The sequence below is a fragment of the Pholcus phalangioides genome, unplaced genomic scaffold (assembly GCF_987345545.1).
Source record: "Pholcus phalangioides strain wild (caught in Gottingen) unplaced genomic scaffold, Ppha-v1.0 ptg000024l_1, whole genome shotgun sequence".
Classification (NCBI taxonomy): domain Eukaryota; kingdom Metazoa; phylum Arthropoda; class Arachnida; order Araneae; family Pholcidae; genus Pholcus; species Pholcus phalangioides.
The window spans coordinates 22,922,949-22,948,842 of record NW_028301616.1 but is presented as its reverse complement, the minus strand read 5'-3'; the positions used below and the strand labels follow the sequence as shown (position 1 = coordinate 22,948,842).

The following is a 25,894-nucleotide window of genomic DNA, read 5'->3' as shown; positions in this document are numbered from 1 at the left end:
GTATTTAAAATCCCTGTTTCCCATATAATTGCTATATCTGAGATTCAAGTTTCCCGCATTTTGTTGTATTTCAGATCCCAATTACCCGAATTTTTCACCATATTCAAAATCTAAATTTCCCGTATTTTTGTTTATGAATTAAATAACATTAAATTTAAAATACTGCGATTGGAAATTTTGTGCAAAGTTGAATTTTTTGGTGACAGTGAGTCAGTCATATCCCTCTTTCAGAATCCAAACTTTTCGTATTTTTCGATGAAATATGGTCACCCTGAGTGTGAGGGTCCAGTTCTTTCAATGAATTATTATGTCTGCCCACGGACCATAGGTTGAGAAACGCTACTTTAGAAGACAACCAAAATTAAGAAAAACTTTCTTCTTGTTGCACATAATAATCACCATCAATTCAAGAGAACTCTTCCACAGCCCCTCCAGCTTACAAATCAAGTGTATTCAGTGTAGGAAAAGCTTTCTGAATCTCATAGCATTTACATCACCCCCCATACGATAAAACGTGTGTTTATCGTGGGCCCCCACACATACATGCACACACACACTCGCGCCAATCGATGGGAGTCGGTCACGTGATTCGAACCAGGGGGCCCCCCTGACGCGTTGCAGCAGCTAGGACATTCGGGTCCCACCGTATCTACCACCGCTTCCAGAAGAAGACCACCCTTGCTTTACTCTATTGTGGGTATTCATTTCTGTCTCTTTCCTTATTGATGTTAGTGCGATAGACAAGTTATATACACACACATTATTTCCAAGTGCTTTCTCCATCGAACTCCTGGGATTAAAGGAGGAGGAGGAGGAGGAGAATCCTCGAATATCACTTTCCTCGGAAAGAGGAGGAGGAATGTGAGAGCCCTCCTCTTATTTTCATGAAAAAGTGAATTGAGAAATATATATATATAAGGGGTTACGAGAATTTAAACTTTTATCCGGTGAGCAGCCAAGGAACGATGGCAAACTCCGTCGGTATCTGGATAAACTGTAAGGACTGTTAGATAGTCGGTAGAAGATTATGTCCATACTCTTGCCGTAGGATTATATCCGTTCATCTCGGTAAGATTAATCAGTTTCATTCTATTTTGGAATCAATTTCAATGAACATATCAGTGGCAAACGATTAATACTGTGCATCGGAATTTTTTATTGATCAGTTGTGAACTTGATAAGTGTATTTACCGTTTTTTTAAAAAATTGATTTCATTATTATTTATGGGGGTATTTGTTTTATTGAGTATTTATTTACATATTTACAATAAAAATGTCAATGTATTTCATCTTCTCTAGGTCCTGTGTATATTTGAATATACATGATAAATACATGGTGAAAAAAAACCCCGATTATATATATTAATTTTTTTTTTTGCATTTTAGAAAATACATTTTTAGTGCCATTTCAGCACAGCTATATAAGTACAATATTTTTTAATCTGAAAAGAGATGATTCCTTGTAGGTGTCATTTTTTTGAGAGATACTGAAATTTTACATTTTTTCAGAAATTCAAATTATCGCACCAAATTGAGGGGATTGGAGGTCAAATTCGCTATAAGCAAGATTTCCATCAATTTACATATCGCAGTAAAATAAAGAAAAGCTGTGCTTGTATAATTAACCAATTTATCTGAATGAAAGATCCATTTTGATTAGTTAAATTGCTGTGTTGATGTTACCATTAAAAACATGGTAAAAGTACCAATTTGCATCCGTTTGTGATGGCAAAAAAAAAAATTGTTTTCATTACTCTTTTATGGAGGTGAACTATAGATAGGGTAAAATCTCTAAACGTGGAAAAAGTGAGTTCCGAAAAAACTCACGTAAAACTTAGTTTTACGGATTTAATTTCCATCGATTTTAATTTAAAATCGAAAAAGTTATTCAGTATTTAATGTCATCGATGTAATGTCATTGCTGTTTCATCTCGAGTTTTTATATACATATAATATAATATAACCTCTCATCGTGCCCCCAAACATCCTGGAGCGGGGCCCCTAGGCTGAGATCTTTCACGGGCCCTCCGGTCAGACCTTGTTGGGGCCATGCCTCTCATACATTTGGAGCAACTAAAATTATTCTAATTAACTGTAAGGTCTGTTAGAGACGGCCGAAGAATATGTCCATACATTAGCCGTAGACTTACATCCTTTCATCGCGGAATATGAATCATTTTCGTTCTATTTCGAAATAGATTTCAATAGACGTATCAGTGACAAAAACGATTGATACTGTACATCAAAATGCGTTACTAATCAGTTGAGCTTGATATTTTATGAATCTATTTACCGTTTCTTTTATTGATTAAAGTCAGTCTCAATAGTTTTCAGACACTACAGATTTTTAACTGCGCCATTGATGCCGTTTCAAAATTAGATTTAATTTTTTTTGCTCGTGATCAGAATGCAAAAACCTACTTCAAACACTTCGGTCATTGCTGATAAAAATAAGTTTTTTTTTTTCATTTTTCAATTTCAAAATGTTAGGACGGGATTACACTATAAAAGATTTATAAAACTTGGAAAATGTAACCAATAAACACATCTGTTAGATTCGAGCGAATGTGACCAATAGGCTTATTGGTTGCTCCGACAGACCAGACACGACCCAGGCTCTGCCCCTCCCGGGATATAAGCCTTATTGGTTGTTTTTTTTCTCAAGATTTATAAAAGGTCTTTTATCAAACTTTTATAGTGTAATGCCGGCCTTAGACACTCTAGATTTTTAACACTGCACCATGAAGATACCGTTTCAAATTTTGATTTAATTTTTTTTTTGGCTGGTGGATGAAGAAATTGAAATTGGCCGTCGAAACTCTGATGTTTAAAGGAGGTCCTCGAGAACAATTTGCTACTGATTGGAGAAGATTTAGGAGGACCAAACTTGACATTTCAATATTATAACGTGTCTATTCAAAGATCGGCTGCCACAAAAAAAGCTCTTTAATCGCGGAAATGTATCGGTTTTCGACTGGTCATCAATGAGTCCGGACTTGAATCCTATTAGGAATGTATGGGAGCATAATTACGATAAATGTGTTTGCAAATGAAATACAGTATTTTCGACTGTTGATAACTTGAAGAGCTCTATCGAGGAAGTATGGTATAGTTTTCATATTAAAACCGCACAGAATCTAACTCGATCCATGGAGGGTAGTGTGTTTGAGGTTGTCAGAGGAAAATAAAAAATCTATTGGCTATTGAAAGCCTGTAAGCCTGACAGCCATTTTTTGTACTTTCGATACTACAGGGTGATTCAGAAAAGATGGGGAAAAAACCTTTAAGAGAGGTGATAATACACACCAATACAAACAACATCCTTCGAAGAATGCGTGGTCTAACATGAAACGCAAACGTGCTACCGCGTTTCGAAGCGGCCGCTCCGCAAAACGTTAAAACGGCATTCCTGTTGGTATTTATCGGGAGAAAAAGAACACCATGCATGCAAGTGTAACCTGGGGAAGAAGAAGAAGAAACTGTATGCAAATCTGCGTCATAGGGAATAAAAGGCGCGGACTCAGTATTACTAAACTGCGTCATTATATCCCGTACATTACAACTATTAGAACGGTTTTGCACACTGGAATAACTTCACAGGGCTGGCGTCCGTGTCTTTTATTTACTGTAACGCAGATTTGCATACGGTTTCTTCTTCTTCCCCAGGTTACATTTGCATGCACGGTGTTCCTTTTTTCTCCCGATAAATTTCAACAGGAATGCCGTTTTAACGTTTTGCTGAGCGGCTGTTTCGAAACGCGCTTTATGTTAGACCACGCATTCTTCGATGACAGTTATTTGTATTGGTGCGTACTATCACCTGTCTTAAAGGTTTCCCCCCATATTTTCTGAGTCACCCTGTATAAATATTCGGAATCTTCTTCCGTAGAAATTTTTTTTTCTATAAATGTAGAAATGATTCAGGCATTTATTATCCATTAAAAGGTGCTAATTTTATTCTTCGTATTTTCTTGTTATTTTAAGAAAAGTTCATTATATCTAAACATTTGAGAAGGGGAATTTTACATCATTATTTATGTGGGTAGGCCTATTTATTTCATTGAGCATTTACGTACATAATTATAATATATTATAAATAAGAAATTTTCTTATTTATAACTGCAGAAATATCAATGTGTATAATCTTCTATGGGGTCGACGAGTATATATTTGAATACGCATGGTCAAAAAGAAAAACCTCCGTTATACCGATTTCTTCCCTAATTTTTTTTGGTATTTTAGAAAGTACATCTTTTAGTGCCATTTTTCAGTGCAAAATACAGTTATATATGAATACAATATTTTTTACAAGATTTCCTTGTCGGTGTCATTTTTCGAGAGATGCTGAAATATTAACACGTGTTCAGAGATTTATTACATCGTATCAAATTGACGGGATTGGAAATATAGTTCACGGTAAAAACTCTTTAATTTCGCTGGGCAAATACAAATACAAATACAACGCCACAACAAAATGTCCAACGAGGTGGCTGAGAAAAAGATGCCCATAAAAATATGGATGTCATATATTTCAAAAATACAGCAACCCAATTAAAAATGCAATTAACAAAAATTATAAACTTATAACAATAAAATTATAAAATGAGCAAGATTTTACCAATTCATAGATGACTGTAAAATAAAGAAAAACTGCATATTTTACCCTTAATTAACCATTTTTTTTAGGTATTTTTTGTATATACTCCAACTAAATTGCTGTATTGTTTCAAATAAAAATTTGTTAACAGCACAAATGTATATTCGTTTTTACTGACAAATTATTTTTTTCAAATTTTCGAAAAGTTTTCAATACGTTTTTAGGGGGATTGAACCATAGAGGGACAAATATCAAAGCTTGAGAAAAGTTATTTTAAGTTCTATAAAAACTCACGTTAAAACACCGATTTTAAGTAGGAATTCAATTTCACATCGGTTTATTTATTTATTCTGTAATGCCATCTACTAATGCCATTGCTATTATCTCGAGATTTTCATGTAAGAAAAAGTTGTTTAAATGCGAATATTTAACGAGAGAGAAAGAGGGAAGGATAATTATGTGTTGTGATGGAAAGTGTACGTGAGAGGAAAGCAGTGACTTGTGAGATAATTTTACTAAATTTAAATTTAAATTGAAAAAAAAGAAGACAAATGTGTGCAATGCTTAGCTCAAGGGGTTTTTAACCAGGGATTTTTGAAGAGAATTCATGGGGGGGGGGGTATAAGCTTGTATGAGGGAATAATTGACTCGTTGCTTTTACATTGCTACTATGCTGAATACTGATTTTTAAAAGGGTCCGTGGCTAATATTTTGCTGCCACGAACTGATCCAGTTTGTACGGATATTTTTCCCCCACAGACGTGTTTTATACTTTAGAGCAAGTTGAAAATACAGTTTTTTTTATGGTTTAGTCTTCAATTTACTTTGATGATATATATACAGTCGAATCCCGTTTTAACGAATACCGTTGTATTAAAAATCTTGTTTTAACGAACACTTTTCTAATTCCCCCCCCCCCCCCCATAGATAAGTTTACATAGGAACAATGCTATGTAACCTGGAATTTCTTTATAATGAATTGATCCCTCCGGTCTCTTAGAGTTCGTTATAACGGGGTTCGACTGTATATACAGGGTGTCCCGTAAGTGCTAATGTGGCCTTTATCTCACCAACCGTCCGTCGTAGAGGGGTATGGTTTCAATCCAAAAAATGCTCAAGAGGCGTTCAGAAATTACTCTGCAGCAGCTTTGAAAGTCAAAATACACTATGCGACGAAATAACAAAAATCTAAATTTTTAAACGGTCCTTTTGCTTTATAAGCCCAAAAGAGAAAGTTGTTGAAACTTCTACCCTGAGGCAAAAAAAACAAGTTTCCATGTGCAATATTCGCAGATATTAGAACCCAAAAATCGGGGAAAAGTTGGGAAAGGACAGTATAAATGAGGGAAAGGATGCGTTGCGTTGTTCGTGAGTTTTTGCTGTTCTTTCATAACTTTTCTCCTATTTTTGAATTCAAATATCTCAGTGAATATTGCACTTAGAAACTTGGAATTTTTTTCTGTTCCCCTCATTAGAGACGGAGAAACAACTTTTTAACTGGTACTTGGAGGACAAGGGGACCACATGAAAATTTAGTTTTTTTTATTTTGTCACACACTTAGTTTTCACTCTCAAAACTGGTACACGGTAATTTTTGAACGTCTTTTGAGCATTTTTTAAATTATAACTATACCTCTACGGTGAACAGTCGATGAGATAAGGGCCACATTAGAACCTACAGGACACCCTGTACATAAACATTCCATAGTATTTCGAGTTGGGTGATTCTTCCGAAACGTCAAATTTCTTGCCCCGGGTATCTAGCACGAAAAACATTATAAATTGTATTTTTTTGCGTGTGTAACTTGTATGTGTAACTTAAATGTGTAACTTGCCCAGAATTACAGTACAGAGACGCCAGCTTAGTACTGAAACAGGGCCACCCCTTACCAGACGTAGGAAAGCTATATCAGTATCATTCATCGGTCCGCAAATCATTTTGCCGAATTCTTAGGTCAAGGGTGGTCAACATTTTGCAGAGTGCGGGCTACTTCATCGGTTTGGAAACGTGTCGCGGGCAACTTGAGTTATCTGGAAAAGTGTCTCCCATCGCTCAGGTAATCTGAAAATGTGCCGCGGGCACCTTGAGTTATTCGGAAATGCCCCTCCCCTCACACCTCCAGGTGGTCTGAGAATATGTGCAGGCCACTTCAGTTATTTGTCAGACCAGAAAAGGCCCGGGCTCTCTCACTTCCGGGATATTAGCCCTTTACTCGTGTGGGTTGAGCTATGCTGGAGAAACGTGTCGCGGGCCACTTGAAGTATCTGAACATGTGCCGCAGGTCATTTGATTTATCTGAAAATGTGACGTGAGTCACTCTCGGAAAAATTTGAAAGTGTGCCGTGGGCCGCTTGATTGACATAATTCTGCCACGGGGCAATTCAAGTGATTTGAAAATGGCTTCAAGTCACTTAATGATCTGGATCTATACAAAGAGCCACTTAAGTGATCTATTAAAAATGCCACGGGCCGCTTGAATGAACTGCAAGCGTGTAGCGGGCCGGTTAAGAGCCACTCGAGTAATTTGGACATGGGCCTCCAGTCAATCAAATAATCTACAAAGGTGCCACGAACCAATTCAACTGGAGGTGTGTCGCGGATCATTGAAGTGGGCCATTTGGAAATGTACTTGGGGTCACTTAAATGATCTGGAAATGTACCGCGAGCCTCTGAAGTTATCTAGAAATGTGCCACGGGCCACTTAAGTGATCTGATAATGCTTCGTGAGCTAATTGAATAGTCTGGTTACTTGTGGCGGGCAAAATCAAATGATTCCGCGGGCCATGAGTTGAACATGCATGTTTAGAGTAGGGTATCGGAGGGCCGAATTGAAACTTCCCACGAAGAACGCGGACCATCATCTCATGTAATTTAGTGACATCTTCAATAGAAGGGGCCAATGGGACCCCTGGTTAAACAGGAACAAAAATAATTGAAGACGTTTGTTTCTTCTGAAATAATTATTTTTTAATAATTATATCAATTTTGATTAGTTCTGAAATAATTTTTTCACTAATTTTGAAAAAGTTTTTGATTAATTACTGGTCAAATTAATTGATTCTGATATTAATTATAATCTGAAATCACTTATAATGGTTTTTTAATTATTTATTCCGGTAATTCTGAAATTATTTTCTTTCTCATACTGTAATTTCTTTCAATAATTACGCAACTATTCTATTATTGATCGTGAAATAATTTCTATCAGAAATTACGAAATTATTTCTGTAATTGTTTTGCAAGTCATTCTGCCACCAATTCTGAAATTATTTGTTGCAAATATTGGTGATTGAATATTGGAGTTTTCATTCTAGAATTATTATTATTTTTTTCAATCCTTCCAGAATTGAATTATTTTTTTCCATCATTCTAGAATTTTTTTTTCCCATCATTCTAGAATTATTTTTTTCCATCATTCTAGAATTTTTTTTTCAATCATTCTAGAATTATTTTTTGAATTGTTCTGGAATTATTTTTTTTCAATCCTTCCAGAATTGAATTATTATTTTTCAATCATTCTAGAATTGAATTATTTTTTCAATCATTCTATAGAATTATTTTTTTCCATCATTCTAGAATTATTTTTTGAATTGTTCTGGAATTATTTTTTTTCAATCCTTCCAGAATTGAATTATTATTTTTCAATTATTCTAGAATTGAATTATTATTTTTCAATTATTCTAGAATTGAATTATTATTTTTCAATTATTCTAGAATTGAATTATTTTTTCAATCATTCTATAGAATTATTTTTTTCAATCATTCTAGAATTATTTTTTGAATTGTTCTGGAATTATTTTTTTTCAATCCTTCCAGAATTGAATTATTATTTTTCAATCATTCTAGAATTGAATTATTTTTTCAATCATTCTATAGAATTATTTTTTTCCATCATTCTAGAATTATTTTTTGAATTGTTCTGGAATTATTTTTTTTCAATCCTTCCAGAATTGAATTATTATTTTTCAATTATTCTAGAATTGAATTATTTTTTCAATCATTCTATAGAATTATTTTTTTCAATCATTCTAGAATTATTTTTTGAATTGTTCTGGAATTATTTTTTTTTCAATCATTCTAGAATTATTTTTTGAATTGTTCTGGAATTATTTTTTTTTCAATCATTCTAGAATTGAATTTTTTTTTCAATCATTCTAGAATTGTTTTTTCAATCATTCTCTCTCTAGAATTGTTTTTTCAATCATTCTAGAATTATTTTGTTCAATTATTCTGGAATCATTTCTCTCATCAATATACGGAAATCCTTCCTTTCATTTTCATACATTCAACCATTTTCTGAAAATTATTGGCGAGCCACGACAAAAAGCTCTTAGTGGCCAAAGGTGGCCCGTGGGCCATACGTTGAAGACCTCTGTCTCAGAGCCTCTACATGATTGGGGGAAGCTGCATTATTCCCGGTGAGAAGAATGCTTCTGAAACTTCTACTTATGCTAAAAATAAAAAGACGATGGGGGGAATGAAATTATGGGTGATGGCAGATCGGGTTCAGGGCCCCCGATACAAGTTTATGCCTATGGCTTTTAGCACACATGCATAAAAGCTGAAGCGGCATTTTTCTTTATTTCGTATATCTCTCTTCCATGGTCTCATTATGATATCCTAACAATTTGGCTGAATTCGGATAAGCAGTTTTGAGGAAAACTACTCAGAGTTTGGAAACACTGTAAAATTTTTTCTATCCCCTCTTTTTCATAAAATGTTTGTTTTTTCCCATATTTTCACAACGAAGGTTATTTTTTTAGAATTTTTATTCTTTGCTGAAATCAGAATTTGATCGTTTTCATTACTTGTGAATTTATTACGATAATTATGATTCTATCATAATTAAATTACTCTCTGTCATATAAGTATATCTATCTCACATTTTGGCATAAGTATACGTGTTTCGGTGAATTAAATTTCAATCCACTGGGACTTATAGTAGCCCTTCATTTCCTATCATTCACGATTCTTCAGCAATTTTAGCGATAATATGCGACTTTGACAATGTTTTCGGGCTATAATTGACAACTGTACTTACGTTCGAGGTTAACAATTTGTTTTTTGGTGATAATTAGCGACCTCCGGACAGATCCCGATTTTCCGTATTTTTGTGAAGGAAATATAGTCAGCCCTTATACTACTACGTTCCTACCGGAACACCTTTCTGCAGGTCGCATTTGGCCTACGAACCTGCGGTTGTGCATCCCTGCTGTAGAGTAAATTCTTGATATTTGCTAAAAAATCAACAATATAGTACATTGTTTTTAAGTCGAGTGTGTAGAGAAATAACTCTTATAACCTTCCAAAATAATGCATTCAAACTTTCTCGGCTGGAGACACTCCAAAAAATCTGAGCAGTGAAAATTGAGAATAAAGCCAGACGTCTGCCTGAAGAAATGGCGTCATTCTTCAGTAGATGAAAAAAGTGCATAATAACAAACCTAAATAAGAACACTTCTTTCTTTGGAGTATCTGAACTGTCTTCCTCACTGATTTTACGCAATATGAGTTGGCATGTTTTGTTAAGGCGTTGGTCTTTCTCATTAAGTACCAAAAATTGTTATAAATGTCTGAAACTTACTCTATGGTGCAAGCGAGTAAAATAATAGATCGTTTTCTTTGTGTGGAAGAATCTTATTGTTCTCTAGAGGTGAAAACGGGAGATTCTATCTTTCGAAAGCCGCATTGCCGACCACTGGTGTCTTTAACGTCACTGTCCTGGTGTGCAAACACATACGATGATCTAGAAATATTTTGAGCAAACGCCGTAAACATGGACGCAAAAACGATAAGAAATGTGTCGGTGGCCATCACAATTCATCAACATTATAAAAACGTTTCCTGAAAATTATTCTTTATAGGGGAATCGGCCTGGACCGTCAGTTATTGACGTTATAGCCGAGGTCATTGTAACCGAGTTTGACTGCATATTCACTTTTTATCGAGTTTAACCGTATTTTAAACATTTTCAATACGAAAACTTGAAAGAAATCGAGGATATTATCGTTCAGAATGCAAAGTAAAACTTTATAAATTGATGATTAATCGATGATTTCGGATGCGGTCTTTTTATGTATCCGTAAAAGATGCTTTTCTTCTCACTGATCCGACTTTTTTTTTCAGCTGCAGAATGTTATAAATGGACCAAACCAATTTTGATGTTCATCCCGTAAACACAAGAATTAACATTAAGAAGACACACCAACGAATAAGGCAAATACACGAAAATACAAAAAGTTCTAATGCATTTCGACACCAATGGGTGTCGTCTTCAGAAGAAAAATATTTAACCACTAGTCACGCTGACCCCGAGTTTCCCACTTGGGCTGAATAGCAAATCTTGACGCTCGGTTGCTCAGCGGAAAAAGTACGTCTGTTCACTTCAAACGTCGTGGTCAGTTTTTGTATTTTCGTGTATTTGCCTTATTCGCTGGTGTCTTCTTAATATTCTTGGGCAAAGTTGATCAACTCTTCCAAGAATTAACATCACTGTAATGCCGCAGATTGAAAGTTCAGATTTGTTCCTCAAAGCTTCCAGATTGTTCAAATTAAAGTGTGAAACATTAACGGCGGTATTCACCGCGACAGAGTTTAAACTACAATCACAGGTGAAAAGATTGGAGATCGACACGGATTGTTTAAATTCAGTATTTTAACAATCGGTGTCGATCTCTAATCCTTTATCGTGTGATTGCAGTTTAAACTTTGTGGGTGAATACGGCCGTAAAAGGATTCTTCTGATTTTAAAATAAAATCTCTTACTTTTCAGCCACCTCGTTGGGCATTTTGCCTATTGTGGCCTTTTGTATAAAAAAAAGGAATGGTCAAAATGAGTCAGAATTGCCAAATGACTCTGGATCTGCTCTTTCTTTTCCAATAGCAGTGTTCTATAAAATTTGTAGAACATTACTATTGGGACAGAAAGAGCAGATCCAGAGTAGATAGTTTTCTAGACAGATTCCAGATGAGAATAGTTTTTCTAGGGGCCGTAAATGGGTAAAATATGTAATAATTAGTATTATAGTCTCTTTTAAAATTGCATTGAATCATTCCAAATAGAATAAAGCAAAAAAGTAAATACAGGCCTATAAATTATATCATATAATTTTAAGAAACAAATCTTATTTACTCATAGAAAATATCTACAAACTCATGTTTTCCCCAAGAATTTAAAAGGCTTATTTTTTCTTTTGTGATCATTTTTGCTCACTCAAATAATGATCTATTATTAGTCAGCAAGCATTGCAGGCATCTATTTCCCATCATACCACTTTTAAATGGTCATTATGTCTCTATGAAAACTTTCACTTATGTTCGTCGGAAACATTACTGCAGTTCTCCGGAAAATAATGGAGATGGGAATCTAGTAAATGCATTTTTAGGGACATGTTACATCCTGAATCCCTTTAAGCATTCATAAGCTGTCGAACCAATTCTTCATAATTGCCAGATCTTTTTTTTTCCTAGAAAGTTTTGCATTACAGTCTTGAAGTAAATTCATGCACTTTTCTCTTTTGGTGGCAGGAATTGTTCAAAATGTGTGTCTTTCTGAAGTTCTCCATATAATTTGGGGACACGAAAAACACTCTCTCCTTTTATTTATTTATTTTCTGCGGACGAAAGACGAGGAAACGTTTTTGATAGGTACATAAAACCACTTTCTAGATGGATTCATGGCTTTGACAAACTGTTTCATAAGACCTAGCTTGATGTGGAAGGGGCAGGGGCACCAGGACATCGTCACTGACTACTAATTTCTTATTATGTGTATTTTTCCCTCTTTTCCATTCACGTTGAGGGAGGCCAAATTTTATTTTTGTAATGGGAATTTCTATTAATGTAATGGAATTTCGTTCATCAATAATGAAATCTTTTAGGGGTGAGAGAGGTTTCTTGTGTCACGTTTTTGGATGGCGTGACCATATCTACGAAGCGTTTCTGAAAGCACACAGTAACTTTGAAATGGCATAACTTGGATAACAGTTTTAGAAAAATGTGTGGTACGTTTTTGATTCACAGGCTTGGAATTTTAAATATACCGATGTATAAAATTCCAGGCAATTCAAAGTTTTCGTACACGCGCACACACACGCACGTACACAGAGACATTGCAGGAAAGTAGCTTCGAGTTACACTCTGCACTTTTGTCCTGTCCTTGCTAGGCAAGGCGACCATTTCGAATCCATCATGTGATTTGAACCATGTTTGCGAGGGACAATTTACCCACCAAAAGAGATTGATCTAATACTGTGGCCCCATCTAGTAGCTAAAGAGTGACATTGCACCGGTACTGTGCACCACCTAGCAGTCAAAGTTGTAACTAATTCCAGAAACCGGCTTATCTTAAATTTCAATCCTGTCCATTAAACAAACTACTTGTTTCATCTTTTTATCCATCACTGTTTCCTAACGAACTAATTAGTTTTTCTTTTTTTTCATTGCTTAATATTGTTTCCTATACACCTTAACCTCTTTCTTCTCAAGGTAGCAGCATTCCAATGTATGGGTTATACCGATGAAATTACTGTACATAATATAATTAGTACGCGCTTGTAAAACGAAATCTCATTCCGATGTTTTCAAGAATGGTATCGGAAACTCTCAAAACAAAAAAGAAACGTTCTCAATTCCTTCGTTAGAATTTATAGAAGTGGAGGGTAAATAATGTTATGGAGTAATTCCCTGTGCAAGCACTTTTTCATCGCCCGTTCTGTGCATGCACTAAACTTCAGTTATGTACACGTAGTAGTTCGCCCCCAATGCCCTTTTCTTTTATTTTTCCCATCCACTCTCGTATCCATTTTTATATAGCTATCTTTTTCTTTCCTCTCTCGTAACGGCTTTCAAAGCTGTGTAATGATTAGTTATAAGTGAGACGCCATCTATTAGCCAAAGTTGTGACTAATTCCACAAACCGGTTTAATTGAGATTCCAGGTCTGCGCATTAAACGAACTAATTAGTTTTTTCTTTTTTTCATTGCCTATCATTGTTTCCCAATTATGTCATTTCAAAGTTTGAGAGTCCTTTCTGAGAAATCCTAAAAATATTAGGATAAATTCCTTTCAGAAACATCCTAATGATTTCACAGGATTCTTCCTCGAAGTTGCGGGATTCACATTTTTATGTTTTGAATTATACGCAGGAAATTACTGTACATAATATGTACACACCGATATATCCAGTACGCATTTGAAAAACGAAATCTCATTCCGATGTTTTCAAGAATGTCATCGAAAACTCTCAAAACGGGTACGTTCTCAATTCCTTCGTTTGAAGTTTATAGAAGAGGGGGGTAAATAATGTCATGAAGTAATTTCCTGTGCAAACACTATTCCATCACCCGTACTGTGTGTACACTAAACTCCAGTTATGTACACGTAGTAGTTCGCCCCAGTGCCCTTTCCTTTTACTTTTCTCCATCGACTCTCTCTCGTATATCCTTTCTTATACCCATCTTTTTCTTTTCTCTCACGTGACGCCTTCCAAAGCTGTCTAATGCTTAGTTATAAGTAAACATAAAACTGTTCAGGAAACCGGAAAAGAAAAACGACCTGGAGAATTGTCTTTTTTTCTTTTTTGTACTACTTCCATCATCGCATTCTTTCCTATTTCCTCTGTGTGTTGATATGAAAATCGATAAAGTATCTATCGATTTCGTTGAGTCTCCATCGCAGTTGAGATTAACCACTCTCTCCGGGCAACGGGAAAAACGGGATGAACATCTTTCTCCCTTTATATATTTTTCCATTTGGAATTGTCTTTGACATTATTATTATTATTATTTGTCATGGATTTAACCATCGAAAGAAAAAAAGGTACATTCGGATGTATAGATGACATTGGAAGGGGAAGTAATGTGTATTTTATTAGATGGAATTGTTTTGTGATATCCATTAATTTTCAGCTGGAGTAGCTAGCGTATTGGGAGGCGAATGAATGATAGTCTAAGGAAGCCATTATCATCTGGAAAGAAGTGATTGGTGATAACATCTACGTAACAGGTAATCGTTACTTCTAGAATAGTGGCTCCCAATCTTTTAAGCTTTAGGTATCCGCTAAAATTGCGTAGGAGTCTTGCGCGCTCCTACATAAGTGTTGGGTATCCCCTTACAATAGCGTGGGAGGTCTGCTTACTCATATGAATTCGTAGGTGTGAGCATCCTAGAAATTCGTTGGAATTTGTCTATCCCATAGTTCCCAAACTATTTGTTCCATCGGCCGCCTTCTTCCAAAACATTCTCCCCTCATCGCCCCCTTCCCCCCCCCCCGTGTCAATATCAATCCAACCCATAGGATCCTATACTGAACCCAAAGCTTCTACTGACCCCTTGGATACTTCCATCCCCTCCCAGGGGGCGATATTGTCCATTTTGAGAAACACTGGCCTAGCCCCTAAACGACATGCCAATAGCTTGAAATAAGTAGGGAGTTTGCTTACCCTCAAGTAATGATTAAGTGTAAGATGGGAAGCCATTATCGAACGCGGGGCCCGGTGCGAAAATAATTTCGGGTTTGGCTCCTTAGCCCTCGATATTACGTATTTGGGGGGGGGGGGGAAGGAATCAACGAATTAGCATTCAAAGATTCAGACATTATCACATAATATACACGAATGCTAAAAGTATCTACCTACTAATGAAAATTCAGAATAAGAGATAAAAATCTCAGAATTGATGAAAATCCCAGAATTGATAAAAATTCAGAATAAATGTGAGAAAAACCGAAATAAAAACCGAAAAAAGTTTTTACATTGAGAAAACAATTTTACGAAATATCTGGGCTTGTCAATGCTAAAATAAGAGACTTTTATGGAGACGAGATATCTCGCCATTACCTCTTAAAGGGTTAAATTATGGATTGAGGATACCTTAGAGACGTGCCTCATCTCCTTTCAAGTAAACTCCGGCCAATTCCAGTGCGCTTCTTGTTTTATCGAAAATGTATCATGTACGGCCACGTTTCTCAACCTATGGTCCACGGACGAGGGGTAATCCTCGACGATATCATAGGTGGTTCACATGCAGACAATAATTCTGTTCTAACTGAATGAAAAATCATTCAGTTTTTATAACTGATGCTAGTGCTATCGATATGCGTTCAAAAATAAAAGTTGTTACCTCATACTTTTAGGTTTACCGTATCTTATTAACAAAATGCGGGAAATTGCGGTCATAAATACGGGATATCACTAATTTTAGCTAAAAAATTCAATTTTTGACGACAACATACGACAAATTCACTAATTATTGCAAAAATGGATGGGGGGGGGGTGATAGAGGGCTGCTACAAGTCGATGTAAACAAAAATGTATTTAAAGGAAAAAACAATCTATTGACCATATTTCACTTAGAAAATAAGTGAAACTGGGATCTCAAATACGGTTAAATACGGGACGTCGCCAGTTATCAAGAATGTTGCCATAAGTCGGTGAAACCCCCAAATTGTAGTTAGGATCACTGAAAATTATCGGGGAAAACGTTGAAACTGACAAATAGATGAATATTTGTATTTATAGCCATAATTATCCCATAATAAGTTATAAAAAAAAAACGCTGTTTATTCACAATTTCAATAAACATTACAAATTCAAATAAGCGTCGTTGGAAAAACGGGACAAATGTATGAAAAAAATTGGCGACTAAAAATACAGGAATGTCCAGTAATACGGGACGAAAGTGGTCCGTCGAATTATTTCAGACATTTTATTGGTCTTTGGGTTCAATACAAGGTAGTTGAGAAACACTGATATACGGTATTTACTCTTTTTGTGGGTTTTTGGCTACTTTCACTTTCTAAAAAATAACTTTTTAATAATTTTATTAATTTTTTTCTTTAATTGAAAATTTTTGTAACACGTCTGATAAGATCTTCTTCAACCAAATTAATTTGGCTGTCATGAGAAAAATGATTTGAAAAAAAAATTGAAATTATTCATTCATGAGGAAGACGTTTTTGTTTCGTGGAACAAACAACTTGTCAAACTGATAGGAAAGATCCGGTTAAAAAGAATGCGGTTGAAGTATTAAATTATTATTCATTCTAAAGAATAACTTGATTAAACGTTTTTTGTAAAGTAAATATTTGCATTTAATCAGTGACGAAGAATATCTTAAATTCCTAAAATTAATGGTTTTTTTGCCTGTCAATTTTGAACAAGTTAATTTTCTGCTTCAGTCCGTCGATTTAAGCAATTATTTTTTTTGCGAAAATTGTTGATAGCAAGTTGCTGTTGGTATATAAAAGGTAATTGATTAATTATAATTAACGTTGATTGTGTTAATCGGGGTTCATCTCATGTTATCACTCTCAACGAAACATTTCCGTGAAAAAAAAAGTATAAGTTTATATGTACAATGTCTCGAAATTGACTGGAAACTTTTGAAAAATGAATTTAGAAAAAGAACGAAAAGTTATTAAAAAGTGCACCGTTTTATGCGTTTTGCTTGGGAAAAAAAAAAGTAAATTTTCAGTAAGACAGAATTTGAAAATTTGTTGCAAAATTTTGCAACAGGTGACGCGCAGCTGAAGAAAATACAACAAAATATCCACCATTTTCAGCAACGAAAATGATAGATAGATAGACAGAACCGTTCACGACCCCGGACTGAGGCAAAGCACCTTACTTCCGTTACCTCAAAAGAGTTGTGTCGGAAAAGTTGGCAAAGATTTATAGTGGTGACTCCTCTTGCCCCATGCTCACAAGTATCGAATCACTCGCGTCGTTCTCCCCATGAAGACAGCCAACAACTCGATGCAACGTACAAGCCATTTCACAAAAATCGGTGACTGAATCCAATGACTAGGGAGAAAAATTGCACGTGCGCCCAGTGGCACATAAGGGCCGGAGACCACAGCCTGGGATTTCGAAAGAAATATGGAAAAGACTTGTGGGCAAGAAAGAAGAAAAGAAGCTGGCATGTTGAAGTGGGAGAAATTTGAGAATGGTCTAAATCATAGTTTCCCAACCTTTTTTGTCCCATCGCCCCCCTCTTGAGAATTTTTTTTCTCCCATCGCCCCCCAACGCAATCTAACCCATAGGATCCAATGTTATACCCGTAGCTTCTACCGCCCCCCTGGAATTAACGCCCACGTTGGGAATCACTGGTCTAAATACACAATGTATACAATATATAAATATAGTATATACAGCGCCTCGACTGTGACGGGAAACGAAGAAACAAAGCCTCCGTCCACAGTGCTGAGCAGTTTTGTTTGCCTTTCCTTTTACAGAATATGCAATATACACACACAGAGCCTGCACTGCGACGGGAATAATCAAACAGAGCCTCCGTTGACAGTGCTGGACATTCATGTTTGATTTACAAGCATACATTATTTACATTACAAAAATTTCCCTTTTTTATAGGCCTACTATTGGGAATGTAACAAAAATGATGTAGTCTCAGCACAGGTGGATAAAGGTAGGTTGAGGCGCCGGGTGCAGAAGAAAATATTGGGTTCCTTGGCCGAACATGAAGTCATTGGATAAAAAAAAAGCGAAGTTATGCTTTTTTATGGGACCCTTCAGAAGTCGGGGCCCAGTGCACGCTCCCGTCGTTAAATCCGCCTCTTGGGTCTTATAACAAAGTTTACGAAAACTCTGCTCCAGCCGGGATGGTCTGAATAAGTGTTTGCCAATATGCATCTAAATGCGTGATTCATGCATCGAAATTCTGCATTAAATTCAATTTTACTCCGAATCTTGTTGAGGAGTGAAAATAGTTCAAATTTACATAATTGTTTTAAATAGTTATTTCTGATACTTAGTATACCGTTTTTGTGTGTGCAAAATTACGCTTTAAAATTTTATAGGAGAGAGGAGTGAAATTACTCTTCAAAATTATTTTTTTCGGATAAAACTCGTCTGAATTGAATTCAGATAGAATTTCGAGATTAGTTACAAAGTCTGTTGTTAGATGGCGCTGCAAATTAAAAATTAATTATACGGTATTTTTGAAATTCAAGCTGACTGGTTTGCGCGGTTCTCTGCGAATTTTGTTTTTAGATTACTATGTACTAACATACCATGTATGTTCAGATCTTATACAGGGTGTTCTGTTAATGGACCGACAAACTCAGAGGATTGTTAGTAGGCATCAAGAGGAACAAAAATTACAATGGAACATGTTGTCGCAAACCACGTTGAGAGGGTGAAAATCGCGAAAAACACATGCAGGCTCTGAGAGTCCAGATTAGACGAAAGGTAGATGTCAGTTGATCGCTGAATACGTTCGTGGGTTAGCTCACCATATGTGACGTAAGCAGCGTCGCGAAACGCGTGCGCTGGGGTAGGATCACGCACTGCGAACGACGTAAATTAGCGCTATTGCGGTGGTAAGCACGTGTAGCAGTTATGTTGTCTAGTTTCAATGAGTATAGTGATGGCTGACTACACGGACGAAGAATACGCTGACATGCATCTGATTTACGGTCGAGCAGATGGCAATGTCGTTTATGCGACACCTGTGGACACACCGGAGGATCTCATAGCTCGGATTGTCCTCGCTGCGGCAGACATCAAAACCATTCTTCGAGCGCATCCGGGAATCGTTTTTACGTCGTTGTAGACTGTGCAATGACGTCAGCGGCCGCCAGTTTTCGAACAACTCTTGTAATAATTAATCAAATAAATCTTTTATGTAGTTATTATTGTACTTTTTGTCGTTGCAGCGTGACGTCGAAACCTGCACGCGTTTTTCGCGATTTTCACCCTCTCAACGTGGTTTGCGACGCCATGGTCCATTGCAATTTATGTTCCCTCTTGATGTCTACTAACAACCCTCTAAGTTTGTCGATCCATTAACAGAACACCCTGTATAACCCTATGCTTTCTATTTCTTTCGATAATTCTAAAAAAAAGAAAATTCATCAATCCTGTAAAATATTCCTTTCACTATTCTAGGAATAATTATCATTAATTTTGGAATTATTTTTCATTAATTATGAATGCTTATGAATTCTGAACTTTTTTCTTCCGGTAATTAAGCAATTATTTCTCTCATTAGTTCTGAAACGTTTTCTGAAAGTAAAGTATTAGTTTGATTATATTTTTCCATTGAGGTTTTTGTTTCATCATCACTATAAATTCTAGAACTATGTAAGCCTTTTCTGGGGGGGAGAGACCATTGCAAAAAACTTCGAGGGCCGAATATGGCCCTCCAGGCCATAAGTCGAAAACCCTGCATTAGCCTCAAGCATTCACGTTCCGGTATGCAGCACAAATTAATTAGAAACTCCTCATAGAAATATTTACGAGGTGCATGTTTACGGTCAAGGTAATAGTAATTTCTTTGAAAAATGATAGGGTCGTCATAGGATAAATCCGCATTCGAAAACTGGCATAAAATGCTTTCTATCAAGTGATTTCTTCACATTTTATATTATTGCAGAATTATTCAGAGCATTATTTGGATAATAACAGTATTCACATAAATATTGGTATCGGTTGCAAGTGCGTTCGGAACAAATGATCTTACTTTATTTCCACCTTGTACATAAAGACGGAAACATTTTCTCAACTGTTTGGCGGAAATGTAAGATATTTATATGCGTGGGTGATAAATAATACAAGTTGTATTACTGTGTAGAATATTTATGCTGCAGCGAAAAAATTTCGTGACTGAAAAAGTAAAAATTTATCGATTATTTTTTCGCACCTCAGAATAACGCCTTTTTTTCAGGCCTGGAAACGGCCCTAAATCTTCAGCTCGTGTCAGTTTTATGCGAACTCGTTAACAGAATAGGTCTGAGTGGCCATTAGTTTATCGTTTATCCGCTTATTCCGGGCCCCCTCCATAACGTATAGTGCACTGTGTTATGCGTCTAATAAATTTCTCCTCGATGTTCTTATGATATTCCACTCCTAGTATGAATTTATACTTCTCGAGGAATCTGTTAAAAATAAATAAATAAAAAATATTTAATTGCTTTACCATTGAAATATTTATCATATTTTTTAAAATGCATTTTTTGGACATTGTGGGGGGGGGGGGATAATTTATTTTATTGCGTACCAGAGTGCTGAGAAATAAATTTTGAGTAGATTCTAGGACATTTTTTGACGTTTAGGAATCAGTAGAGGAGCCAATTAAATTACTAAGCTTTTAAATGGAATTTTGACGAGATATTTTTATTACCATCATTATCATCATGCGTCAGATCAGTCTACGTGTCCGGTTACAAGTACACAGTGAACCAAAAGTTACTAGACTTAACTTACAAATATTTAACAAATGATTGTCGCATTATTTGCGGTAATTAAATATTACAAGATTCATTGAAAGAGTGGTTATTTGTTGAGATGAAGATTACGAGGAAGAAAATTCATCTCTGCCCTCACGGGGACTCGGACCCCCGGTCTCTCGCTTACCGCACGAGTGCTGTACATGTCCTCTCCACTTGTTTAATCAAATCTCACAAATCATCTCCACAAATAACCAGTCTTTCAATGAATCTTGTAATAAGTGTAGAGTACATTTCTATATGCAATAAAATATTGGACAGAAATTTTATCTAGGGCACTGTTCTTAAACCTCTTCCCAACAGCGTTGGTAAGAGTTGAACAATTTCGCGGACCGACTGAAATCGGGGACTAGTTTTTGAAACAGTAAAATAATAGGGGAGAAAACCTAAATATAGTATATATATAAAAGTAATTTGCGGGCCAGCAAAAAAATAAATAAATAAAATAAAAATAAACAGAGGGAATAATTAACGAACTGACAGAAAATAAATAAATACTGTACAATGAGAAAAAATAAATAAGAGCAGCAATTTGCGGGCAGCCAAAATATGATCCGGAGAAAAAATGAACACCCCCAGTAGTATATAATAATTTGTGTATGGACCGGAAAAAAAAATACATAAAGAGCAGCAGTAATTTGCGGATCCAAAAAAGTAAATAAATGGGAAAAATAATTTACGGACCGGCAAAAAATAAATAGGAGAAGTAATTTGCGGACCAACAAAAAATTAACAATGGGGGGGGGGAAAGTTTTTATAATCTTTCTGACCGGTAAACATAACCATAATTTGTTTGTAGGCAGTGTATTTTATTTTACCATAATCATTAGTTTTTATTAAATGTAGTTTTATTTTAGTGTGTATTATTATTTATTTGTGATAATAATTATTATTAAATTATAAAATTTAATTTTAGTTGCTGTGTTTCAGTTATGTTTGACAGACATAATTTTATGGGGAAATCTTTTTTCCGGATCTCGCTGCGTTTTGTCCATTGTGACCTTTTCTGCGGTCACCTCCGTTCTACAGACAAACTTTCTAACACTTCACTCATAGTTCGGAAAACAATTGGTAGATGGCAGCACTATAATGAGCATTACACAGAAACAAGCTTCAAGCTCACAACACGGACACACACATTCCAACAAGTACCAATTCGTTAGAAGTTCCGCAGAGGAATATGAACGAGGTACATGTGTGGTTTAGTAGTAGACAAACTTTCTAGTTCCGTGAAAGTCCGTAAAAGAAAGGTCGATGGCTGTATTTAAAGTGATTGTTTGACAGCAATGAATTAATACATCAAAAGTACATTTTTTTTCAACACGCCATAAACAAATTTTGTGATTCGTTGATGACAGTAATAATACTTAAAGAAAAATAAATTCGTATTTTTTCTTGAAAACGAAATCAAACGGCCTATTTTTCTTCTCTTTTCAGTTAGAAAAGTTATTCCCGTCGTAAACTTTTTCCATTACATTAAAGAAGCTTTGATATGCTAATCCTTAAGAAAACAAGCCTTCAAAATGGTACATCCCGGTGGACACCAAACCGGAGTTTTCATACTCGGGAAAAAAATCTTCAAGAGATCATTTTAATACTTTATTTTTTCCCCTCTTTCTATTTCGTGTTACGTGAGATTTCTCTGGTGTCGAGAATTCCTCCATTCGCATGAACAGGATAAAAAAATAGAAAAAAATCCCGGAAAAAAGGGCACCCTCGGGAAATCATTCAAAGGAAGTGTCCCGACTTGTGTAGTGAAACCATTGCCTCCGGAGAGACTGCTCCATTATAATACATACGCGTGCGATGTCTTCCAAACGAGGACTATACGAGTGCTTGAAAAATGAGGATACTTCGTGAGCAACAAGGATGAAAATTTGGAAAAAAAATACAAGAAATACTGTATGTGTTTCACTTATTTATTTCCAGAAACAAGAAATAGGCCTTCGCATTTATTACAGTGAAAACTGTCTAAAGATGGACACTTCATGAGACGGAAACCTGTCTTAAACGAAATCAAAATATAGTCTGTTCAACGATTAGTACCGAAACGAAATTGAACGTTCAACGAAAATTTGTCTAAAACGTTTCATTTTTCAGCACTTATTACAAAATTTATATTACGTTACTGGCTCAGGATTGAAAAAATGCCGAACAATAGGCTTCCAAAACAATGCTTTTTAAAACTTCGCGGTAGATACGAGGCAAATTAGCTTGCTAATTTGTGGAAAATAATTGATAACAGTGATTATTGTTTTTCGAAGAAATTAGTAACCGGGCTATTGTTTCCTGTCATTCTAAACTCAAATAACATTGAAAACATGCAAATTGACATGGCTAATATCCAGAGCACAAATTTCTCACCCCACTACAAACAACTTAAAAGCCATTTTTGTCTTGTAAGCTACCTTACTGACTACAATATTCCGCTTAAATTTGAAAGAATTCTCATGCAAATTCGTTTTGGGGGCAAATAGGTTATTCATAAACGGGAGAATCCTTGAAACCATTTCGCAGGTTTCGCGTACATATATTTATGCATGCTCAGCTTACAATTCCTTCAGATGCAAATATTTCGGCACGTCTAGGCATACGACCTCTTTTATTGTTGTTTCTTAAAAATTGTGAACAAAATTAAAATCGCCAATTCCATTTACCGTCTGATATAATATTCTTTTGAGATCTTTTTGTGTAATGAATCTCTCCAGCTTGTCCACACTTCAGCGCCTCACGCCACAGTGAGTGAAATATGGAAGGCAGGGTCGTGTCTCCGGTGGTGTAGATGGTAGCATGCTTACCCGGCATGAAACCGAACCTGGGTTCGAGTCCCAACGGAGATCAAGTGGCTTTTCTTTTCGACTTCACCTCAGCGTAAAAATCTAGAAAAAATATCTGTTTCTTCGTATCTCTACACTTCATGTATAGATATACATATTTTTTGAATCTTTTATTCACTAACATGTGCAATATACATATTTTACTATATTTTACTAACTATAATTATTTAAACTATCTCGAAAACAGAAGAGTTCATTTATAATAACTAATTTTTTTTGTGTCTTTCGTGAAATGATTATTTGTAATTTCTGTTCTTGTACTGCATTTGTTACTGTTGCAGATGCGCTTTTTGTCTAAATCATTAAAGATTATGAAGATGTTTTCATACAGGGTGTCCTGTAAATCCTGATTCGGCCTTTATCTCATTAACCATTCATCGTAGAAATATGATTCCAATGCTCAAAATGTGTTCAGCAGTCACCCTGTACTAGTTTTGAGATTAAGAATGCACTATGTCCCAAAATGAAAAAAAAATCTAAATTTTTATACTGTTTTCCTGTCCTCCAACTTCCAATTAAAAAGTTGTCCCGTCTCTCCTGAAGAGCCAACAAAGAGAAATAGAATTTCATATAACCAATGAACAGGAAAATATTTCAAAATTAGAAAAAAAATTGTTTCTGATAATTTATTTTTGACACATAGTATAAGCGGTTCTCTTTTAACATATTTACTATCATAATTTCGTTTGATTTTAATTAAATTGATTTAATTACTCTAATTTAAGCGAAAATTTAATTAATTGAAAGTTGTGTTATATGGTAGGCTGAACATATTTGCTCGAGCAAAATACGGTAAATTGGGGTTCGAAATACGGGAAAATACGGGACATTGCCAATTATCGCCAAAAATGATGCTAAAAGAAGGCAAAGTTGCCAACTCATGCTAAAATCGTAGAAAAGTCGCCAATCGCAGGAAATAAAGAGCCACGCACTTTAAATTTCATCGAATTAAAAAAAAAAGACAAATGTGTGAAATACAAAAGGTTCTTGTTTGTAGTCGCAATTATCGTAATGTAATTTCTGAGTTGGAAAGATAATTTTAATCTTTGATTTGAAGAATAAAACGTTAAGTTAGCTTCGTTGAAAATACGTGAAAAACTGGGACATTTTTGCAAAAGAAGTCGGGACGGTCAGAAAAACAGAAAAAAACCGGGACTGGACCGGGAAATGCGGAACGTATGGTTCCAACTAGTAATGGGATAAACTCGGGAGAAAAATTTCTAAATATTTTTTTCGCGTGGCTCATTAAAACTTTCCTAAATTTTGAGATGTCTCCTTAACTTTCAATCAGAAATATCTCAGCGGATATCGTTCTTAGAGATATGGATGTTTTTCGTTTTGTTCAGTGTAGAGACAGGGCAACAACTTTCTAATTGGAAGTTCGGACGGGGGGACCGTATAAAAAATTAAATTTTATATCTTGGTAACGGCACCTAGTTGAAGGAACAATGTATCTAAAATGAGTGCGTTATTTGAATACTTTTCCCCCAGTCGCAAGAACAGTATGTATCACCAACGATTCAGAAGGTAAAGGATGTATAAGGACGCGTTTACATTCTTGTGTATTTTATAAGATTTACGTACTTACGTAACGTGTATACTAACAGTTTTCAAACTTGGACACTGGTATTTTTAAAGGAGGCCGTGGCCAAAACTCGTGTGGAAAAAAAACAAAAAAAACCAGGGCAAGAAGTCCATTCAATTATGTAGTAAAATCGGTAAGTACTCTTGGATGCGTGGACCACAGAAATGAAACATGGCCAAAAAAGGGCGACCATGGGTGTCCAAGCCAAATCTAGGTGGACTGGCCCCTCTGTTTCCCCGCGTTCGAGTTCGCTCATGACATTCGAAATACAGCATCTGGATGGGTGGAGTGGGGGGATCTTTGGTGGGCCCCGCCCCCAATATATGAAAAATATTTGTAAATAAAGTAATTATACGTATGAACGATTCTGAGGGTTTTTGGAGAACATTGAAAAATTGACAAAATCGAAAGCTTCCAATGTTCAATGTTAGATTACTTTCCGGTGACTCTGTTTTAACTATAATACGAACTGTACAAAAATCACCAATCCATTTTCGATAACATATATTAATCTTTCTAATATTGTCAGTATGTCCTCGATCGTCCATAAGTTTGATCATAGCTCCATTTTACGCGTGACGTGTGTTGAATAATTTACTACAATCGATAGCATGTTTCGATGTGCAT

The 25,894-nt window shown here is 35.6% G+C and overlaps 1 protein-coding gene across 1 annotated transcript in view; it reads left to right on the top strand.

Moving 5' to 3' along the window:
• Positions 1-654: 654 nt before the first annotated feature.
• Positions 655-25,894, top strand: part of LOC149069004 (uncharacterized) — a 117,759-nt gene continuing 92,519 nt past the window's right edge. The window contains exon 1 of the mRNA XM_089250634.1: positions 655-1,068. The gene's annotated coding sequence lies outside the window, so the exon portion shown is untranslated. The remainder of the gene's footprint in view (positions 1,069-25,894) is intronic.